Source organism: Anabrus simplex, chromosome 2 (assembly GCF_040414725.1).
Source record: "Anabrus simplex isolate iqAnaSimp1 chromosome 2, ASM4041472v1, whole genome shotgun sequence".
In the NCBI taxonomy this organism is placed as follows: Eukaryota; Metazoa; Arthropoda; class Insecta; order Orthoptera; family Tettigoniidae; genus Anabrus; species Anabrus simplex.
The window spans coordinates 214,948,861-214,969,336 of NC_090266.1; the positions used below are offsets into that span (position 1 = coordinate 214,948,861).

At 38.9% G+C, this 20,476-nt stretch overlaps 1 protein-coding gene across 4 annotated transcripts in view; it reads right to left on the bottom strand.

Annotated features, from left to right (window-relative positions):
• Positions 1-448: 448 nt before the first annotated feature.
• Positions 449-20,476, bottom strand: part of Ctns (Cystinosin) — a 636,400-nt gene continuing 616,372 nt past the window's right edge. For all 4 annotated transcript variants that reach the window (XR_010859250.2, XR_010859248.2, XR_010859246.2 and 1 more), the window contains exon 14: positions 449-4,030. The gene's annotated coding sequence lies outside the window, so the exon portion shown is untranslated. The remainder of the gene's footprint in view (positions 4,031-20,476) is intronic.

A 20,476-nucleotide genomic window follows, 5' to 3' on the forward strand; every position in this document is an offset into this window, starting at 1 on the left:
TTTCGGGCGCTAAGGGCCGGAAAGGGTTAATATGCTGTGTATTCAAATCTTTGGAAAAATTATATGTTACACTTGAATAATCTCTAAACATAATATAGTAAAATTACTTAACACTTTTAATTTCAGATGTCCCATTCTGCAGAGCCAGCAAAATTGCCTGGTATGTGGTGCCGTTCTTTTTTTTTTTTTACAAGTTGCTTTACGTTGCACCGACACAGATATATTTTTTTTTTTTTTTGCTAGGGGCTTTACGTCGCACCGACACAGATAGGTCTTATGGCGACGACCGACACAGATAAGCCTTATTGTGACAATGGGACAGGAATAGGCTAAAGATGAAATCACCACGTACCTGAAAGAAGATCTGTTATCCACCCCAGGACTGACACCGACAGAGTGAGAATGCTTGTATTTTTTAACAGAGGCTTATGACATAATTAAGTTACTGTTTTATCATTCATTTTTTATTTAAAAAAAATAGTGTTGAATACATTTGGTTTGTGGAAAGATGCATAACTAACTACTAATTAGAGCTACATACCACAATATATTTTAAATTTAATGTACATTTATACAGATATGGAAGTGTTAACTTAAAAAATGCCTTTAAATAAATAATATTGCATATAGAAATTTGTATTTACTATTTTATTTCAAGAATGAATTGAGACAAAGAACATATATTGGTAACGAGTATCGACAAAAACTAGTATCGACCCATCTCGACACTGTTGAATGTAAAGCTTCTTCGATTACCTAGGCAATGCTTTCATCATGAGAAACTTCTTTTAATGAAACATGAAATAATGTGAGCATATTTAAAATAGAACATTCCAATGACATTTAATTTTTGGACATTTGATTGCTTGAACTACTTGTAATTAACCAATGCATTCCTCATTGAACAAATTTCTGAATAACCACATTTTTGAGGAATACTATTTTACATATATTTCATTTTTAAGTAACAGGCCTATGTATGGTACTGTATATTCAAAGGTGTGCGAGTGTTTCTCAACTATATTGTACCAGGAAAACGAACAGCACGTACTGTTTAAATTTACGAAGTATTTTAGGGTGCGATTAGGCAACCCGCTTCATCGCAATGATGTGGAGCGCATGACACAAACCTCTCTGCTAGCTGCCAAGGACAGGCAACGTCATGGCATATCACCTGATTCCTTGCTGATTTTGACAAAATCCTGAGTTAATTGAGACACCAGCACATGAATAACATCACTGTGTGCACAATTTCATAATCTCATCGAAATCCCTTTGTGGGAACAGAAGTTATTCGATGTTATGTAAATTGATATTGGATGACGTATCATGCTGAGCAGTATATAAAGGCGATAGCCAGAACATTAGTTAGCTTATTCACCATCGCGAGCTCTACCTAGCAGACTTACCAGTGAACGGCGTGACTACAATTGGTCTTAGGATGAAGTTATACTTCGCTATGACTTGAATTCCACAAGTGGAAAGTGGAAATTTTATATCTGCCAGGAACTTAAGAATTTCACTAGTGCAAACTGGACTTTGAATTCTTCACTTAGAAGTTTTCTTGGTGAGTTTAACTTGTATTTCAAACCATTGTGTGTACGAACGTTAACAATTTCTCTCTGAATTAACTTAACTCAAACTCTATTTCATTTTGCTTAGGCAATAACCTTGAACCTTTTCATAAGAAATAACTTTGATTTCATTTATGAAGTGCAAACTTTAGTGGAATAAACTTTTCCATTTGACAAGTAGATACTTGTGATTGTAAGGAATGGATAATACAGAAAGTGAAATAATAGACTGTCAATCTCAAAGCAGTGATCCTTAGTTATTTGGACACTCAATCCAAGTTCCAACGTGTGTTAAACTGTATCATAAAACAATTTCATGTGAGATTAGACTTGCATTTTAGTGTTGACTAACAGTGATCGTTTCCACGAATAAACTCTTCCATTCAACTCACAAGTGTTAACTAGTAGTGTTCATTTTTACAAGGGCCTTCGATGTTAGGCCCCTTAAAACAACAAGCATCATCATCATCATCATCATCATCATCATCATTTTTACAAATAAACTCTTTAATTTAACTCTCTCAATTAATTCAATCTTCTTTGTTGTGGCAAGTCATCACAAGTTTGATTTTAGAGAACATTCAAATGTAGTTTATTTTCTTACTTAGTGGGAAGCCACCATGAGTTTGGTTCTAATTCAGTTTCTACATCATCTTCGTAACTACCAATCACGTGTTCAATTCCAATTGACATTCGGACTGAATTCAGTCTGATGTTCATGTTATTAGTGAAAGTTAGTTACTTTCTTTATGCAAGTGCAAACCATATTCGAGTGATTCTGAATACACTGATTCTGGTGGAATCCGGGGAACTTTCTAAGTGTGGACACTCATGCAAAGCAATTAACAAGTGAGGTGAACCCCACATCGAGATCATCCAGAACATGTAGACCGTCAAGAGCCACTACCATTGGAACGTGGTTCCATGGTGTAGAGTTGCCATCGTAGGAACGTGGTTCCATGGTTTAGCGATGCCGTCATGGGAATTTAGTTCAATGGTTTAAAGCTGCCATTGTGGGAACATGGTTCTATGGTGTGGAGCTACCGTAATGGGAATGTGGTGCCTGCCGATCAACGAGGAAGACAACACCCCAGATCAATCTCACTTGTAAAGGTGATATACTGAATAAACTGAGTTCTTTTAAAAGGCATAAAACCATTGAACTAAACCTCTCTCTCTGTACCCGCTCCAGTAATGTGTTATACACACCCTGCGAACTCTCATGCTCAATCAAGTTAATTAATGAAGTACAGGCATTTCCTGGTATAATATATACACTTTTCGCTATTTATAAATTAGATGGGTTGCATGACTTCATATATTATAATGTGACCTTATGATATGAATGCTGGCTTAGCAGTGGAGAATAGTCGACACCGGATGTATTTGTAACCATGTAAACAATACTATTCTTGTATTCCTTCTCCACTACATAACAATGACAATAAAAAGTCTATCTTGCAAATGAATGGTATGACGACTGTAAGAAATAAAAAAATGCATGTAAAGGGTCATGATGATGAGTGTTTAACTACACCTATGGAACCATAAAGGTATCAAAATAATAGAAAGAATACAGAAATGCTTCCCAAAATTTTGTTACAAGAGAAAATATGGTGAATTTACTTTGAATGTAAGCAATGAGTGTCTGCTCACAGATACCATTTCAAATATACATTATGATATTTATGTACAAATTTCTACATAATGTCCTTGATAATACATATTTTCTTTCATTATTAAAATTCAAAACACAAGTTTTGCTTAATTCTACGATGAAAATGTGAAAAGAGCCAGTTGCAATAACTCACCACTTCACAGAATATACAATAAGTATAATAGCATGGCCATGAACAGTATGAAACTAAAGTTTGGCTGCAACAAGCAAAATTTTATCCATTAGCTCAGGCTCATGATTTAGGCACTAACAAAAGTTTAAAATGTGATCAATTAACGAGTAAAGTTAGTAGTGATTATTACATTGAGTTGTCATCATCTTTGTCATCATAATGTTCATTTCTATGTGTTAACCTATATTTCATTATCATGAATACAATTAGTATATGTACTGTTATATTTCAAATTTGTAAAATGTACTTCAATTGGAGACTTGTTCTCTGTTGTATGCTTATCATTAAAAATAAAATTAATCACATCATTAGTAGTTCATTATTTATGCACTATCAAGCAACATATTAAATATTTGCTTATGCAAGTTTGCTGAGATCAGTTCATTTCCTAAACAACGGAACAACTTCAACTTGGAAAAACATTTAAATTCTCCACCAACATTGCTCTTCAAAAATAAGTTTTTCACTGTGGATTGAATGCTAAGACTTCATCTGAGGTCCTTAGTTCACACACTGAAGAAACATTTTGGAAATGAAGAATTTCAACACATATCCAGCTAGGCACCAAATCAGGCTTCATGGTAACGTTTTCCATTTCCACCTTGACTGAAACAGAATTTTAGAAGATTTAGTTTCTTATTTACATATTAAGTTTGTGAAACTACTCTCTGATTATAACTTATTTCTAACAAATAAAACTAATTTAAGTGGAAAGTTTTCTTATTACAAAATTTATTATTGTATGATCTTCAAAAGTCCCTGCATTGTTTCAGACAAACTTAAGCTTTTCATGGTGCACCCTAGATTGAAATCTGAAATATGAAATCTGTATTAAACAAACATGTTTTACTAATTTCATCCAGAATTTCCAGCTTATTTGTTATCACATATGTATACGATAGGGTTCACCAACTGAGGTTTCTCTTATAAGTTAAAGGTTCTTATGGAGTTTTGTACCCACGAGTTTGTAGGGGGCTGAGAAGGAATGGAAGTAGAAGAACTGGGATTGATGAGGAGAGTGCCAATCTACTTGAAGACTGCAGTGTATGAAGATGTCCTTTTGTGTTTTCTTGCTATTTCTCCTTCCTCCCACACTGATATGCTGTTGTATTTGTCCTATTTTGTATTTCTTTGAATATTTTTATGTTTCTATATATACTAGATTTGCACATGTTTGTTTCTTTCCATTACCAGAATGTAAAGTGAATTAAGTTTCAAGAGTACTAATTGACAGTGATGCTTTTACCCTTACAATTTAACTTGAAGAGCCAGGATCCCTGCCTGTTGCAACTTAAGCACTAACCAAGTGCTTGGGAAACTAAAACTCAAAACTCTTTCTGCTCAGAGGAAAGTAGCCGATTTAAAGCTGCTATATTATTTATTTATTTATTTTATGCCTTTGTATGTGGCAAAGTTAGGGCTCACGGCCCTCTCTTACACTTAACCACTACGTACAGTACATAATCACATACTTTGGTAAAATAACATTAGCAGACCCTAGGAGCTACCTAAATTTATGGAGTAATATTATAACAGATTATAATTGTTATTTTTAATGATTAATATTATCTAGCCTATCTACATCTACATCACCTAACAATAGTTCTAAATCACGCTTGCAATCATACACACTAACATTCATACAAGCTGGTCACGTATTTAAGAGGAAATCTCGACAAGACCGTTTAAATGAGCCTGTTGAAGTGCTATTACGTATACTGACAGGTAGTGTGTTCCATAGCCTTGCCCCAGACACTTGGAAAGAGTGACTGAATAGAGATGAATGATTAACCGGTATCATAAGGGTAGAAGTCGATCTGGTATTATGTCCATGGAAAGATGAGAGGAAGTTAAAATGTGAGGATAGGTATTCAGGTGTAGATTCGTTCAGAAGTCGAAAAATTAGTGTTGCAGTATGTAAATTCCTTAGTTGATCAATTTTCAGCCAGGATAGCTTCTCATAATAAGGGGAAATATGTGTTCTAAAGTTCAAAGAAAATATAAATCGTATGCAAGAGTTCATTGCCCTTTGAAGTTTCATAGTTTGTTCTGCAGTTGCATCGGTTAATACGACATCACAGTAATAAATTAATGGGAAAATGAGGGTTTGAATAAATTTTATTTTCATGCTGTGTGGAAGAATGGATTGTTTCATTTTAAGGGGGTGAAGAGATGCATATACTTTTCTGCAGACACTTGTTATATGGTCATTCCAGTTTAATGTGTCATTCATGACAACGCCTAGGTTTTTTACAGACTTCTGAAAAGGTATAGCTTCTCCACAGAGCATGAGGTTAGGTTGTTGTATGATGTTTAGCGTATTTAAAAGTCTAGATTGTCCTATAATGATTGCTTGCGTTTTCTTCGGGTTAATTAATAGGCAGTTCTCTTTAGCATACGAGCTAATTGAATTTAAAGTCGAGTTCATATGGTGGATTGCTTTGTCAATGTCGGGGACCTTAAAGTGTGAGTATATCTGAAGATCGTCGGCATAAAGATGATAGTTGCAGTCGTTCAGATGAGAAGAAATGTCATTAATATAGATTAAGAATAACAGAGGTCCAAGAATAGACCCTTGGGGAACGCCAGATAGCCTAGTCCTCCATTCTGTAGTCTTCATGTTTGATACAACTCGCTGTCGTCTGTTTTTGAGGTATGAGCCCAAGAGCTGAATAGCAGAATGAGCCATGTGAAGTTTTTGTAACTTAGCTAACAATATATCTATATTTACAGTGTCAAACGCACTGCTAAAGTCTAGAAGGATAAGTATAGTCAGTTTTCGTTTGTCCATAGCCCGTCTAATGTCATCCGTGATTTTGATTAGTGTAGTTGCAGTACTGTGTCCTTTCTTAAAACCAGACTGTAAGGGATCAAGTACAGAATGTTTTTCCAAGTATTTAACAATTTGTTTATGCATTATCTTCTCCAGAACCTTAGAAAGTGCTGTGAGGATGCAGACAGGTCGGTAGTCAGATGTATTGATTGCAGGAGAGATTTTTGGGACAGGGACAATGAGTGCATCTTTCCATTTAATTGGGATTTTGCCTGAAGTAAGACAGGTATTAAGTAAATGCGTAAAAATGGGCAGTATTATGTCGATTATGTAAGTCACAAATGAAATGGGAATTTCATCAGCTCCTGTTGCGTGAGATTTTATTGAATTAACTTCCCTTCTTACTTCATGTTCTGTAACGGTATCAAATTCAAATACAGGACGGGCTGGAGATTGTTGCCTTAATATATTGTCAATGGTGTTTTGTACAGTCGTTGTGTCTGGAGTGAGACGTTCCATGGAGAAATATGTATTTAACTCATCAAGGGACACCTTGGGGTCAGTATGCTTCGCAAGTGGTTTGCCAATACCCAGTGACCGAAGTTGTCACCATGTGGAACCAGTGTTAATGTTTTTGTTTAAATGCTGGAAATAATTAAATTTCTTATTACGAATTACAAGCTTAATTCGGTTTCGAAGAACACGGTACTGCTCATGTACGTCAGCTAGTTGAGTCTGCTTATAGCGTCGGTGTAGTGCGTCTCGTTCTTTCATCATAGTCTTAACATCAGCAGTCAGCCAAGGGCAGGGTGGACGTGTTACTCTCACAGAACGCTTTGGTGCATGTTTGTTGCACAATTCATGTAAAAGGGAATTAAATATTTCCACTTTCTCGTCAATGTCACTCTTCATCATTATGTCATACCAGGGGCAGAGTTGTGCATCTTGTCTCAGTTGTATTAAATTCATCCTTTTAAAGTCTCTAAACGTTACATATTTCGGTCGGTACTTCGGCACGCGAAGAGAGTATGCTAAGTATATGAGGTCATGTTTAGATATGTCAGGAACAGATACTTGACCGTGGTGAAGGATTTTTTGAGGGTTATTTGTTATTACTAGGTCTATGAATGTATCAGCGGAAATAGTGGAAGTATGGACGTGGTGGGTGGGTTTAAGGGGTAATATAGTCATGCCACAGGATTTAAAAATATTTTGTAGTCGTGAGGCGTCGTTGTTCAGAGTTAATAAATTGGTGTTAAAGTCTCCAAAAAGTATCACGTGCTCGTATGATGGTAGCAGTCTCAGTAAGCTGTCTTCTAAGTTACGGAAATCTCGCACTGCGTCAGGAGGCCTATATACTACACCTACAAGTACTTTTACAGAATTGACAAGCACCTCTACAAATACATATTCAGGAGCCGTTTTTACAGCAGGAGTAGACGTGTGAACAACTTTGCTCTTGAGCATTGATTTACAATATAGGGCGACCCCACCACCTCGTCTGTTCGTCCGATCATGTCTGTGAATATCATAGCCCGATATGTCAACCATGCTTGCGGGAATCGAACTACGGAGCCAACTCTCGCTTACAGCAACGATATGAATAGGACTGTCTTCAAATATCATCTTCAGTTCGTCGAGGTGAGCAACGATGGATTGGCTGTTGACATACGCACACAACAGGGTGCGATTAAATGACATCAGTTCCTTCTCTAAAATGGTATGGGTAGAATAGGAAGTAGAAAGTGTTGAGGAACGGTCAGAGGCAGGTCGTGTCCTTCCAGACATATGTTCCGGTGAAAGGGCTGTGGAGGGAGAGTGTTGGGGGTCTGTCCTGCAGTGGAATGCTGAGGGGTGAGGGAGGGAGCAAGGAGGGGGACTTTCAATAGCACTTCTCAACTCAAGCATGCTAACGGAATGTAAAACATGCGGCTTACCTTAATTTCCTCGTACATACAGTGGCCAGCTGATTCTCACACACACACACACACACACACACACACACACACACACACACACACACACACACACACACACACACACACACACACACACACACACACACACACACACACACACACACACACACACACACACACACACACACACACACACACACACACACACACACACACACACACACACACACACACACACACACACACACACACACACACACACACACACACACACACACACACACACACACACACACACACACACACACACACACACACACACACACACACACACACACACACACACACACACACACACACACACACACACACACATATATATATTCACAACTATGCACTAAATTAAAAATAAATAAACTACACAGAATGCACATTGTTCATATGTTGCTTTCACCATATTGCCTGATTAGTGATTGTAATTCCGCGAGTGAGTTCACTTGGAATTTCTTGCCGGATACATGAATGATTATCCTTCCGTCTTGGCTGTATGTGTTGCGCAGTCCAAAAGTGTCTCGTGCCTTATTCAAGATGTCCTTTCTCAGCCTAGTGAGGGATTCGGTTATAAGTAGTTTGGAGCCTTTCAGCTGTCGCTTAGAGCGCCAAACTTGATCCCGCTGGTGGTAGCGGAGGAATTTTATTACAATAGGACGATTACCCTCGGTCACTACGTCCGCAGTCGATCTACGCTGGCGTCCCAGTCGATGACAGCGATCGATGGAGTCCATGGACAGTTCGATTTTCAGGTTATTACGGAAAGTTTCAATGACCTTTCCATAGATGTCCTCATTAGGCGTCTCACTCACTCCATGCAGAAGGAGACAATTACGCCTACTGTACTGTTCCGCTTCGTCACTCCGAGCCTCCTGAATTTCCAGGCGTTTCTCGATATCTACGACATTGTCTTTCAGAACAGAGAGTTCAGCGCAGATGGAATTTCTAAAAGTTCGGAAGTCCGCTTGAAGCACAGTCAGAACATCGCTGCGGTTGGTAGCACTGCCGGTGGGAGCAGACATGGCTTCCTCCAGGCAGGCTTGGAATTGAGCCATTTGCTTTTCGAAGCCTGTAATTCTTTCCTTCACTTCTTTGAGGGTCATAGTTGCACACACGATGAGATGGTATCCTAAACTTTCGAATTACACTCACTCGCGATTACGACTTGCTAGCTGTCTTGCGATTTAGGCAGGTGAGTTGCGGAGCACACTTACACACGTCTAGCTCTCAGCGCCATATTACAATGATTTATTTAGGTCTCCAGAATTACTTTTCTTAATCCCCCTCCACGTCCCTTCCCATAGTACCATACTCCTTACTTTCCCTCACCCAAAGGTCCTTTTCTGTATGTATTCCAGCAATGTTTAATACCTTATCTATCAACCAGAACCTAGATATCTTCGTATCGTAGCCTTCCTTCTGTCATGGTATATCTCATATAACTTAATTTTCCTTCTTGTTCTTTCCTGTTACTTTCTTGTCTTTAAGTGTATTTTCCTTTGTTTATGTCATTGTTTATGTAAATATGTAGTATATAGCATTGTACAGTTTTTATTGTGTATATTTGTGTCTTGTAGATATTTGTATATCCTTCATTTTAGATTAATAACTATGGTACATATATCAAGGGGTAGAGAAAGGTATACCCATTCAATACCATTAGCTTAATATTGTGTCCTATATAATTGGTACTAGTTTCGACCCTACATACATTATTCATCTTCAGCCATGATCTAATTGGAAACATATGTTTACGTACAGCCAATAATAAAGAATACAATTTGGTACGTCTTAATTTAAAATCTAAGTCTAAAACACTGAACAAGTCTGACTACACATGTAAAATTAAAACCAAAATGACACATCAAAACTGCTGCGGTTGTTGTTGAACCATGTCATTGTCCTTATAGTAACCAAGTGTTCTTGAGTCGATCTGGGAGTTGGTATCCCTTATCTGTACCGATGAGCCATTTGATTTATAAATTATGTCTTGATGAATAGTAACATGAGTAATGGTTTACATGTAGCTTGAAGGGGACATTCATAACTTGAGTAAGTGTTCCTTTTCATTAGATGTAGTGATCTATTTTTTAATTTGGCTTGAAGTGAATATCTGAAAAGAAAATATCTGAAGTGAATTATTGAGAAAAGAAGGGAAGCTAGAAGATCGAGATTAATATACAGCTATATGAGACTCACCCCTTTGTTCCTCGTCGATTATGTGTACTTGGCACGGACACCAACCCCAAACTGACTGTTAAGAGAGAGCAGGAGAATAGCTTATGACAGCAGGGGTTGGAGGTGGGATGTGTGAGGAGGGGCAGGTAGGTAGGGATGAACTGATTGGTGGACTTAACGTGTCTTTTTCCTGTTTATACTTTGCGTATATAGGAATGATTATATCAAACAGAATATTATGTTTTTCATTGATTTCATCGATATTATAGTTAAAGTACTGTTCTGAAGAAATGTAACAGTTCTCCAATATGTTGAGCATGGTACCTTTCTTATCCACTTTCAATATGCTTAAACCTTGGTCAATTGATGTAAAATTATGTTTTAAGTCTGTCATGTGTTGTGCCATGGCAGAAAAATGATTGTATCTTGAAGGATTGACATTTATTTGACTTAACTGTACATTTCAATACAGACCAAAATATGAGAATTATAACATGTTCCATGTATATGCCCTGTCTGGCCTGCATATGTAATTTTACAGCTATTGCATTGTACTTTGCATACACCTGATTGAGAAAATTTATTAGTTTGATTGATAGTACGTGTATTATACATCGATTAAAAGTTACCTAGGGCCTATTGTAATAATATTGCAGTTCAAGCCCCCGACGTAGTTTCGACAGAAATTATTGTAGACAACCTCTTATTTTTTGGCATTTAAGGACACTTATATTCTCCGTCCCATATAGTAGGGAAAATAATAGAAATCCACCAGCGGTAAAATTCATATAACCACATTTCTGTTTAGAATTGTTGTGCAGATACGATATATTTAGATAGTACAGTATCTTACCTGCTATATTCGTGTGTATCTTTGTGTGTGTATCTATTAGGGTATAGTACTAATAATAATCTGTCTAAGCATTTAGCTTTGTTGGTAATCGTTGAGTACAGTAGTTCGTGCAAATTTCAAACTTGCAATTTCAATTTCTGTTTGTTCTTAGTTGTGACATACGGTACCTGTATTGTATTGTAATTAGGATGTGTCTGAACGTAGTTTAAAATTATTGTAAACTTTTTGTGTAGTACAGTAGAGGTATCTGTAGAAACTCTCTTAATAAAATTCTGCTGTTGTACAGTAGTATACGAGTAATATCTTATTAGAAATTAGTGTGCTTATTTTATTATTTTAAAATTTTTGTGTAGTATAGTAGAGGTATCTGTAGAAACTCTCTTACTAAAATTCTACTGTTGTAATTAGGAGAGGCTTAACTGCAGTATAGAACTGTGTAATTTTTGTGTATTCCTTTTGGTATTCAGTAATTAACACTAGTTTTTATCTGTTATGGTGTTGTAGGATAAAAATAGAATACGTCCAAGTAGTATTATAGTGTAGTAGTACAGTAGAGTCTCGCTCATCCGACCTTCGCTTATCCGACATTCCGTGTTATCCGACTGTTAGACTTAATTTCAACTTTTGGTGGAGACTAAATTCAGGCACACCCGCTGTGGAGGGTGCGACCATGGGACAAACACTGGTCTGAACGCTAGCGGTAGGAGTGGGTTTTTCTCAAGGACAGGTCAGTGAGTCTTCAGTCATTGTAGTATTGGTTGGGTGCGGATGTTATAGTTTTCATATCCTCTGTGAGTATGGCGAGTAAATGGAAGAAAGTGACTGTTTCTATAGAACGCAAATTGAGTGCATTAAAGAGACTGGACAAAGGGGAAATTCTTGAAAATGTGGCTTCAGATTATGGTGTTGGACATGTTACAGTGGCAGACTGGAAAAAACAGAGGGAAGGAATTGAAAAGTTGTGCTCTACCAGAGCAGAGAAAAACAATGAAAACATGTCAGTACGAAAAATTAAGTGAAGCACTATTTCTTTGGTATCTCAACACCGGGAAAAGGGCCTGCCTATATCTGGCACCATTTTGCAGGAAAAGGCTGTGTATTTTCAGAAGGAGTTTAATGAAGGGGACCCTAATTTTCCTGCCAGTGCTGGGTGGCGTGATCGGTGGCAAAAACGGTACGGTGTTAGGTAGCTTATCTGTGGAGAAAAGTATCTTTTCGTAAGACATTTGGAATGTTTTCGTTTAATACTGCATGTACTGTACAATTGAATTGGTAAAAATAGAGCACCATAAAGCATGCCATTATTTTAGCCTTCCTGTTTGTTTCAGTTCATTTTCAAAGTTATTCTCTATTATCCGACATTTTCGGTGATCCGACGTACTCCAGGTCCCGTTTACGTTGGATAATCGAGACTCTACTGTATATTAATTACCAAATTGTCGTGTGATCTTTGAGTATTATCCTAGATAATATTACTTTTTGTTCATTTTTTTTTTGCACAAAGCAAGTTATTTTATTTTTCCTTTTCTTTTCATTTTGTCCGTAAAGAATGAATAAAGAGTGCAAGTGTAGGAACTGAGGGTGTGGCGAGGCATTGAGGGGTATGAGGGAGGAGTTGAGGAGTTTGAGGGAGATAATTAGGATTCTCACAGAAGACAGGAAGGAAGGTAGGCCTCCCTCAAACAATGTACAGGTTACAGCAGGTGTAAAAGAGGGATGGGAAGGAAAGGGGGGAACTATAGAAGACAGGTGGTCTAATGTTCTAAGGGGAAGGAGATTGCAGGCTACGAACTCTATTCAGGATCAGAATTCAGGACAAGTGTCTGTGAGAAATTGGTACGGCCACTCCAGGTAGAGCAACAGAGAGAAGATGAGAAACAGGGAACTGTTGCTGAGATGTGTGGAAGTAAGAGAAAGGGAAAATGTAGGAAAGGGAAATGTAGAGTAGAGGATAAGAAAAGACAGGTGGAACAGGGAAATGGGATGGATAAAAGGGAGGAGGAAGTAGCTTCTGCAGCTATCAAGAAAGATAGGGCTGACCAGAAGGGGAGGGGATCAAAGGAGGTAGGAAGGGTTGAGGCTCTGGTCATGGGGATTCCGTCATTAGACACGTGGGGAAAGTGTGTGGAGGAAAGGGAACCAGGGTAGAGTGTTATCCAGGAATTAGGTTGAGGCAGATGCTGAGAAAAGTAGAAGAGAAGGAGGGGAAGGTGAAAGTGGTAGTGTTTCATGTTGGTACCAACAACGTAAGGCAAGCTAATATAAGTACCAACATAGTTGGGGATGTGTGGGATCTGGTAAATGGAGCACAGGTGAAGATTAAGAAAGCGGAGATTGTTATCAGTGGAATACTGTGTAGGAGGGATACTGACGGGAGGGTGATTGGGGATTTAAATGAGACTATGGGAGTGGATATGTGGGAAACTGGGAGTGAAATTTCTAGACCCTAATGGGTGGGTGGGAGATAGGGATCTGCGCTCAGATGGCCTTCACTTAAACCGCAGTGGTACGTATAAGTTAGGAAATTTGTTTAGAAGGGCAATAGGGAGGTACATTCAGGGAAACGGGATTGTCTAGGGAGCGGTGATGAGGGTACAGAGATCTGGAAGTCAAGTAGGGATGACATAAAAATGTTAGTGTTGAACAGTAGAAGTAATGTAAAGAAAGGAATAGAATTAAGTAATTTAATAGATATATATTTACCAGATATTGTAACAGGAGTTGAATCATGGCTGAGAAATGATATAATGGATGCAGAAATTTTCTCATGGAACTGGAGTGTGTATCGTAGAGATTCTGGTGAAAGACAAATTGGTAAGCTACGAAAAAGTTAAAGATGAGAAACATGAAATTCTTTTTTTTTTTGTTTGCTAGTTGCTTTACGTCGCACCGACTCAGATAGGTCTTATGGCGACGGTGGGACAGGGAAGGGCTAGGAGTGGGAAGGAAGTGGCCGTGGCCTTAATTAAGGTACAGCCCCAGCATTTGCCTGGTGTGAAAATGGGAAACCACGGAAAACCATTTTCAGGGCTGCCGACAGTGGGGTTCAAACCTACTATCTCCCGAATACTGGATACTGGCCGCACTTAAGCGACTGCAGCTATCGAGATCGGTCATGAAATTCTAGGTGTAAGGCTCATTCCTAAAGATAATAGGCAATTTGATGTCTTTGGAGTGAACAGACCGGGAAAGGGTGATAATATGAAGGAGGGGGGAATTATAGGAACATACAATCCTGGAAGAGAGGAAAGAGACATGGAAATATTTGAGAAAATAATAGATTATACTCATAAAAACAATAATAATGATGTGGTAATAATTGGGAGAGATCTAAACTTGCCTGAGGTTGAATGGAATGGAGCTGCAAGTGAAGCCCATGAACAGAAACTGGCAAATAAATTAATTTGCGAGGGAGGATTTACACAAGTAGTACAAGAACCGACTCATCTCAATAACTTACCAGATGTATTCTTGGTTAAACCATGGGAAATTGTTGATAAAACTGAGGTAATTGAAGGAATAGGTGACCATAAGGCTGTAATAATGGATATGGGACTGGTACCAAAAAGGCTTAATAAGAGGGTCACACAAGGCAAGAAATTGTACAGAAAAACTAAAGTTGATGAATTTGGGACTTACCTTAAATCACAATTCAGTTGTTGGATAAGTGAAGGGAGTAATGTGGATACACTTTGGGCTAAATTCAAAGGAATCGCTTGGGAAGGAGAGAAGAGACTTGTACCTGTTAAGAAGGGTAAAATGACCTCAGACCCTGTTTATTATACAAGGGAAATAAGAAAATTAAAAAGAAAATGTAGCATAGTAAACAGGAAAATTGAAGAAGGTAGGGAGAGTAGAGAAAGTAGAAAACAGCTAATGAGGGAACTGAATAGAGTGAAAAAGGAAGCAAAAGAGAATTATATGAATGGCATTCTTCAAGAGCGTAATGACCACAAAGGGAAATGGAAAAACCTGTATTCATATATCAGGAATCAAAAAGGAAAAGGAATCCAAATTCCTACAATGGTAGGAGAAGGGGGTGAACACTATTTAACAAATACTGAGAAAGCAAACCTCTTTAGTAGGGAATTCAGGGATTCAGTAGATGATTATCAGGAGTTGGAAACCGAAACAGAAGATACAGAGGGAGAGACACAGAGGGAAACAAGAAGCTTCTCATTCACAAATGAAGATATCTTCAGAGAAATCCAACTGCTTCAGCAAGAAAAGCAGCAGGAAGTGATCAAATTACTGGGGAGGTGATAAAGACAATGGGTGGTACATAGTGCCTTATTTAAAATTTCTCTCTTTTTTTTTTTCCCTAGTTGCTTTACGTCGCACCGACACAGATAGGTCTTATGGCGACGATGGGACAGGAAAGGACTAGGAGTGGGAAGGAAGCGGCCGTGGCCTTAATTAAGGTACAGCCCCAGCATTTGCCTGGTGTGAAAATGGGAAACCACGGGAAACCATTTTCAGGGCTGCCGACAGTGGGGTTCGAACCTACTATCTCCCGAATACTGGATACTGGCCCCACTTAAGCGACTGCAGCTATCGAGCTCGGTAAATTTCTCTTTGACTATGTCATAAATAATAGTGTAATACCAAAGGAATGGAATGAATCTATAATAAAACCAATTTATAAAGGAAAGGGTGATAAAAGGAAACCAGAGAACTACAGACCAATCAGCCTGACCAGTATATTTTGTAAAATACTGGAGAGTTTAATATCAAAGTACATCAGAGGGATATGTGATGATAAAAATTGGTTCATGACGAGCCAGTATGGATTTCAAAAGAAATTTTCTTGTGAGGCACAACTGGTGGGATTTCAGCAGGACATATCAGATCAATTGGATTCAGGAGGCCAGTTAGATTGCATAGCCATAGATCTTTTCAAAACCTTTGATAGAGTGGAACAAGGAATATTATTAAAGAAATTGGAGGGAATACGATTGGACGTAAGGGTTACACGTTGGGTAAAATCATTTCTAAATTCACGGGTTCAGAAAGGCAAAGTAGGAATTAACGTATCGCAGGAAGAGAAAGTTTGGAAGGGAATTGCACAGGGTAGTATAATCGGTCCGTTACTTTTCTTAATATACACTGACTGACAGAGCAAATGCAACACCAAGAAGGAGTGGTTCGAAAGGGATGAAAGTTGGGGAAAAAACAGAGACGGCACGGACGAATAATTGATGTTTATTTCAAACCGATATGCAGATTACACAATGCGCACGGCATCGACTCAGTAGGATGTAGGACCACCGCGAGCGGCGATGCACGCAGAAACACGTCGAGGTACAGAGTCAATAAGAGTGCGGATGGTGTCCTGAGGGATGGTTCTCCATTCTCTGTCAACCATTTGCCACAGTTGGTCGTCCGTACGAGGCTGGGGCAGAGTTTGCAAACGGCGTCCAATGAGATCCCACACGTGTTCGATTGGTGAGAGATCCGGAGAGTACGCTGGCCACGGAAGCATCTGTACACCTCGTAGAGCCTGTTGGGAGATGCGAGCAGTGTGTGGGCGGGCATTATCCTGCTGAAACAGAGCATTGGGCAGCCCCTGAAGGTACGAGAGTGCCACTGGCCCCAGCACATGCTGCACGTAGCGGTGGGCATTTAACGTGCCTTGAATACGCACTAGAGGTGACATGGAATCATACGCAATAGCGCCCCAAACCATGATGCCGCGTTGTCTAGCTGTAGGGCGCTCCACAGTTACTGCCGGATTTGACCTTTCTCCACGCCGACGCCACACTCGTCTGCGGTGACTATCACTGACAGAACAGAAGCGTGACTCATCGGAGAACACGACGTTCCGCCATTCCCTCATCCAAGTCGCTCTAGCCCGGCACCATGCCAGGCGTGCACGTCTATGCTGTGGAGTCAATGGTAGTCTTCTGAGCGGACGCCGGGAGTGCAGGCCTCCTTCAACCAATCGACGGGAAATTGTTCTGGTCGATATTGGAACAGCCAGGGTGTCTTGCACATGCTGAAGAATGGCGGTTGACGTGGCGTGCGGGGCTGCCACCGCTTGGCGGCGGATGCGCCGATCCTCGCGTGCTGATGTCACTCGGGCTGCGCCTGGACCCCTCGCACGTGCCACATGTCCCTGCGCCAACCATCTTCGCCACAGGCGCTGCACCGTGGGCACATCCCTATGGTTATCGGCTGCGATTTGACGAAGCGACCAACCTGCCCTTCTCAGCCCGATCACCATACCCCTCATAAAGTCGTCTGTCTGCTGGAAATGCCTCCGTTGACGGCGGCCTGGCATTCTTAGCTATACACGTGTCCTGTGGCACACGACAACACGTTCTACAATGACTGTCGGCTGAGAAACCACGGTACGAAGTGGGCCATTCGCCAACGCCGTGTCCCATTTATCGTTCGCTACGTGCGCAGCACAGCGGTGCATTTCACATCATGAGCATACCTCAGTAACGTCAGTCTACCCTGCAATTGGCATAAAGTTCTGACGACTCCTTCTTGGTGTTGCATTTGTTCTGTCAGTCAGTGTATGTAAATGATTTAGAGAACAATATAACACCAAAAATAAGATTGTATGCAGATGATATAATTGTTTATAGGGAAATAAATACCACTGAGGATTGTTCAGAATTACAAAGGGACCTGGAGAGTATCCAACAATGGGTTGAAGAGAATAACATGAAGGTTAATTTAGGCAAATCAACTGTTACAACATTTACAAACAGGAGTTTTAAAACTGAATTTGAATATACTTTGGATGGGGTAGTTATCCCAAAAGATGGCAAGTGCAAATACTTAGGTGTAAGATTTGAAAGTAATATGCACTGGAAGGTTCATGTGGATGACATTGTTGGGAAAGCATACAGATCGTTACATGTCATAATGAGGCTACTTAAAGGATGCAACAAAAGAATTAAAAGAGAAAAGTTACTTAAGTATGGTTCGTCCATTATTGGAATATGCAAACAGTGTTTGGGATCCTCAACAAGAATACCTAATAAAAGAAATAGATAGTGTGCAGAGGTAAGCAGCAAGATTTGTAACAGGGGATTTCAGGAGAAAGAGTAGTGTATCAGAAATGTTAAAGGAACTAGGGTGGGAAACTTTAAGTAAGAGAAGGGAGAAAACTAGACTTATAGGTTTACATAGAGCCTATACAGGAGAAGCAGCATGGGGAGATATCCGTGAGAGGCTTCGGTTGGAAAATAATTATGTCGGCAGGACTGACCACAAATATAAAATTAGAAGGAATTTTAGCCGAAGCGATTGGGGTAAATTTTCATTCATTGGGAAGGGTTTGAAGGAGTGGAACAGTTTACCGGGGGTAGTGTTTGATCCTGTTCCAAAATCTGTACAGATATTCAAAAAGAGAATAAACAGCAACAGAGAAAATAAATTAAATGTTAGAGGGCATTTGACCAGTGCAGGTTAATGTAAATAAAAAATGTGTGTGAATAAATTAATTCCATCCCCTGGTCTAAGGAGTTTGGACAGCCAAAGTAGGGGACTGCCTGTAGGGGAGAAGTACAGTGGAGACTTTGAGGGCCCTGGGACTGCTACGGTAGCTGTGAAGGCCCTTTAGGAACTCTGAAAAGTGGTGGTAAAAGGGGCTCTGGTTAAGACGCAGCAGGTCGTTATGCTACTTAGTTTCCAGAATGGGTAAAGAAAAATAATAATAAGTAAATAAATGCAATGTAAATTTTAATCTTATACCAGTTGTACAGTATCATTTGATGTAATTCCACATACTGTATATCAGTTGACTATATTTGTAAGTAGTACAGGAGGTATTATAAGTAGAATTTTGTAAAGAATGTAAATTTAATAAGGATGAGCTGTGTGTTTAATAGAAAAAATTGTTAGCATAAATTATATAATATTGTATTATAGGAAAATTTTATTCTCTTGTTAATTTAATATTTAGTGCTTGACAATAATGTATTTTAGTGTACCATTTGCCACCAAGGTAGACATCTCATTTGCAAATAAAGAGATTTTGATTTGATTTGATTTGACATGGATTCAGAATTATTTGATAAGATAATCAGCTATGTGGGAAACGACATGGAAAGGAATGCGATTGTAGTGGGAGATCTTAATTTACCAAATGTCAATTCGGAAGGAAATGAAAACGACAGGAAGCATGACCAACAAATGGGAAATAAGTTAATATGGGAAGGACAGCTGATTCAGGAGGTGACGGAACCAACTAGAGGGAAAAATATCCTCGACATGGTGCTGATAAAACCAGATGAGCTCTATAGAGAAACCAAAGTAATAGATGGTTTTAGTGATCATGAAACTATTTTTATCGTAGTTAAAAATATATGTGATAGAAAGGAAGGTTTTAAAAATAGGACTATTAGGCAGTACCATATGGCTGATAAAGCAGGCATGAGGCAGTTTTTAAAAAGTAATTATGATCGGTGGAAAACAGTAACTCAGAATGTAAACAGACTCTGGGATGGGTTTAAAGAAATTGTTGAGGAATGTGAAAACAGGTTTGCACCTTTACAGGTGGTAAGGAATTATAAAGACCCACCTTATAATAGAGAAATAAAGAGACTAAGAAGGAGGTGCAGATTGGAAAGAGATAGAATTATAAATGGCTGTGGAAGTAAGGAGAAATTGAAGGAACTTACAAGGAAATTGAATCTAGCAAAGAAGGCAGCTAAGGATAACATGATGGCAAGCATAACTGGCAGTCATACAAATTTTAGTAAAAAATGGAAGGATATGTATAGGTACTTTAAGACAGAAACAGGTTCCATGAAGGACATTCTAGGAATAATGAATGTACAAGGGGAGTGTGTATGTGAGGATCTTCGAAAGGCTGAAGTATTCAGTCAGTAGAATGTAAAGATTGTTGGTTACAAGGAAAATGTCTAGATAGAGGAGGTGACTAATGCTAAAGAAGTATTAAAATTTACATATGATAACAATGATGTTTACAATAAGAAACAAAAGTTGAAAACTATAAAAGCAGCTGGAATTGAAGACAATGGGTTGGGATATAGTAACATATGATTATTGTTTGGTTGAAGGAGCTATATCAAATGAATGGAGAGTTGCTATAGTAGCCCCTGCATATAAAGGAAGGGTGATAGACATAAAGCAGAAAATTACAGGCCAATAAGTTTGACATGCATTGCATGTAAGCTTTGGGAAGGCATTCTTTCTGATTACATTAGACATGTTTGCAAAATTAATAACTGGTTCGATAGAAGGCAATTCGGTTTTAAGATAGGTTATTCCACTGAAGCTCAACTTGTAGGATTCCAGCA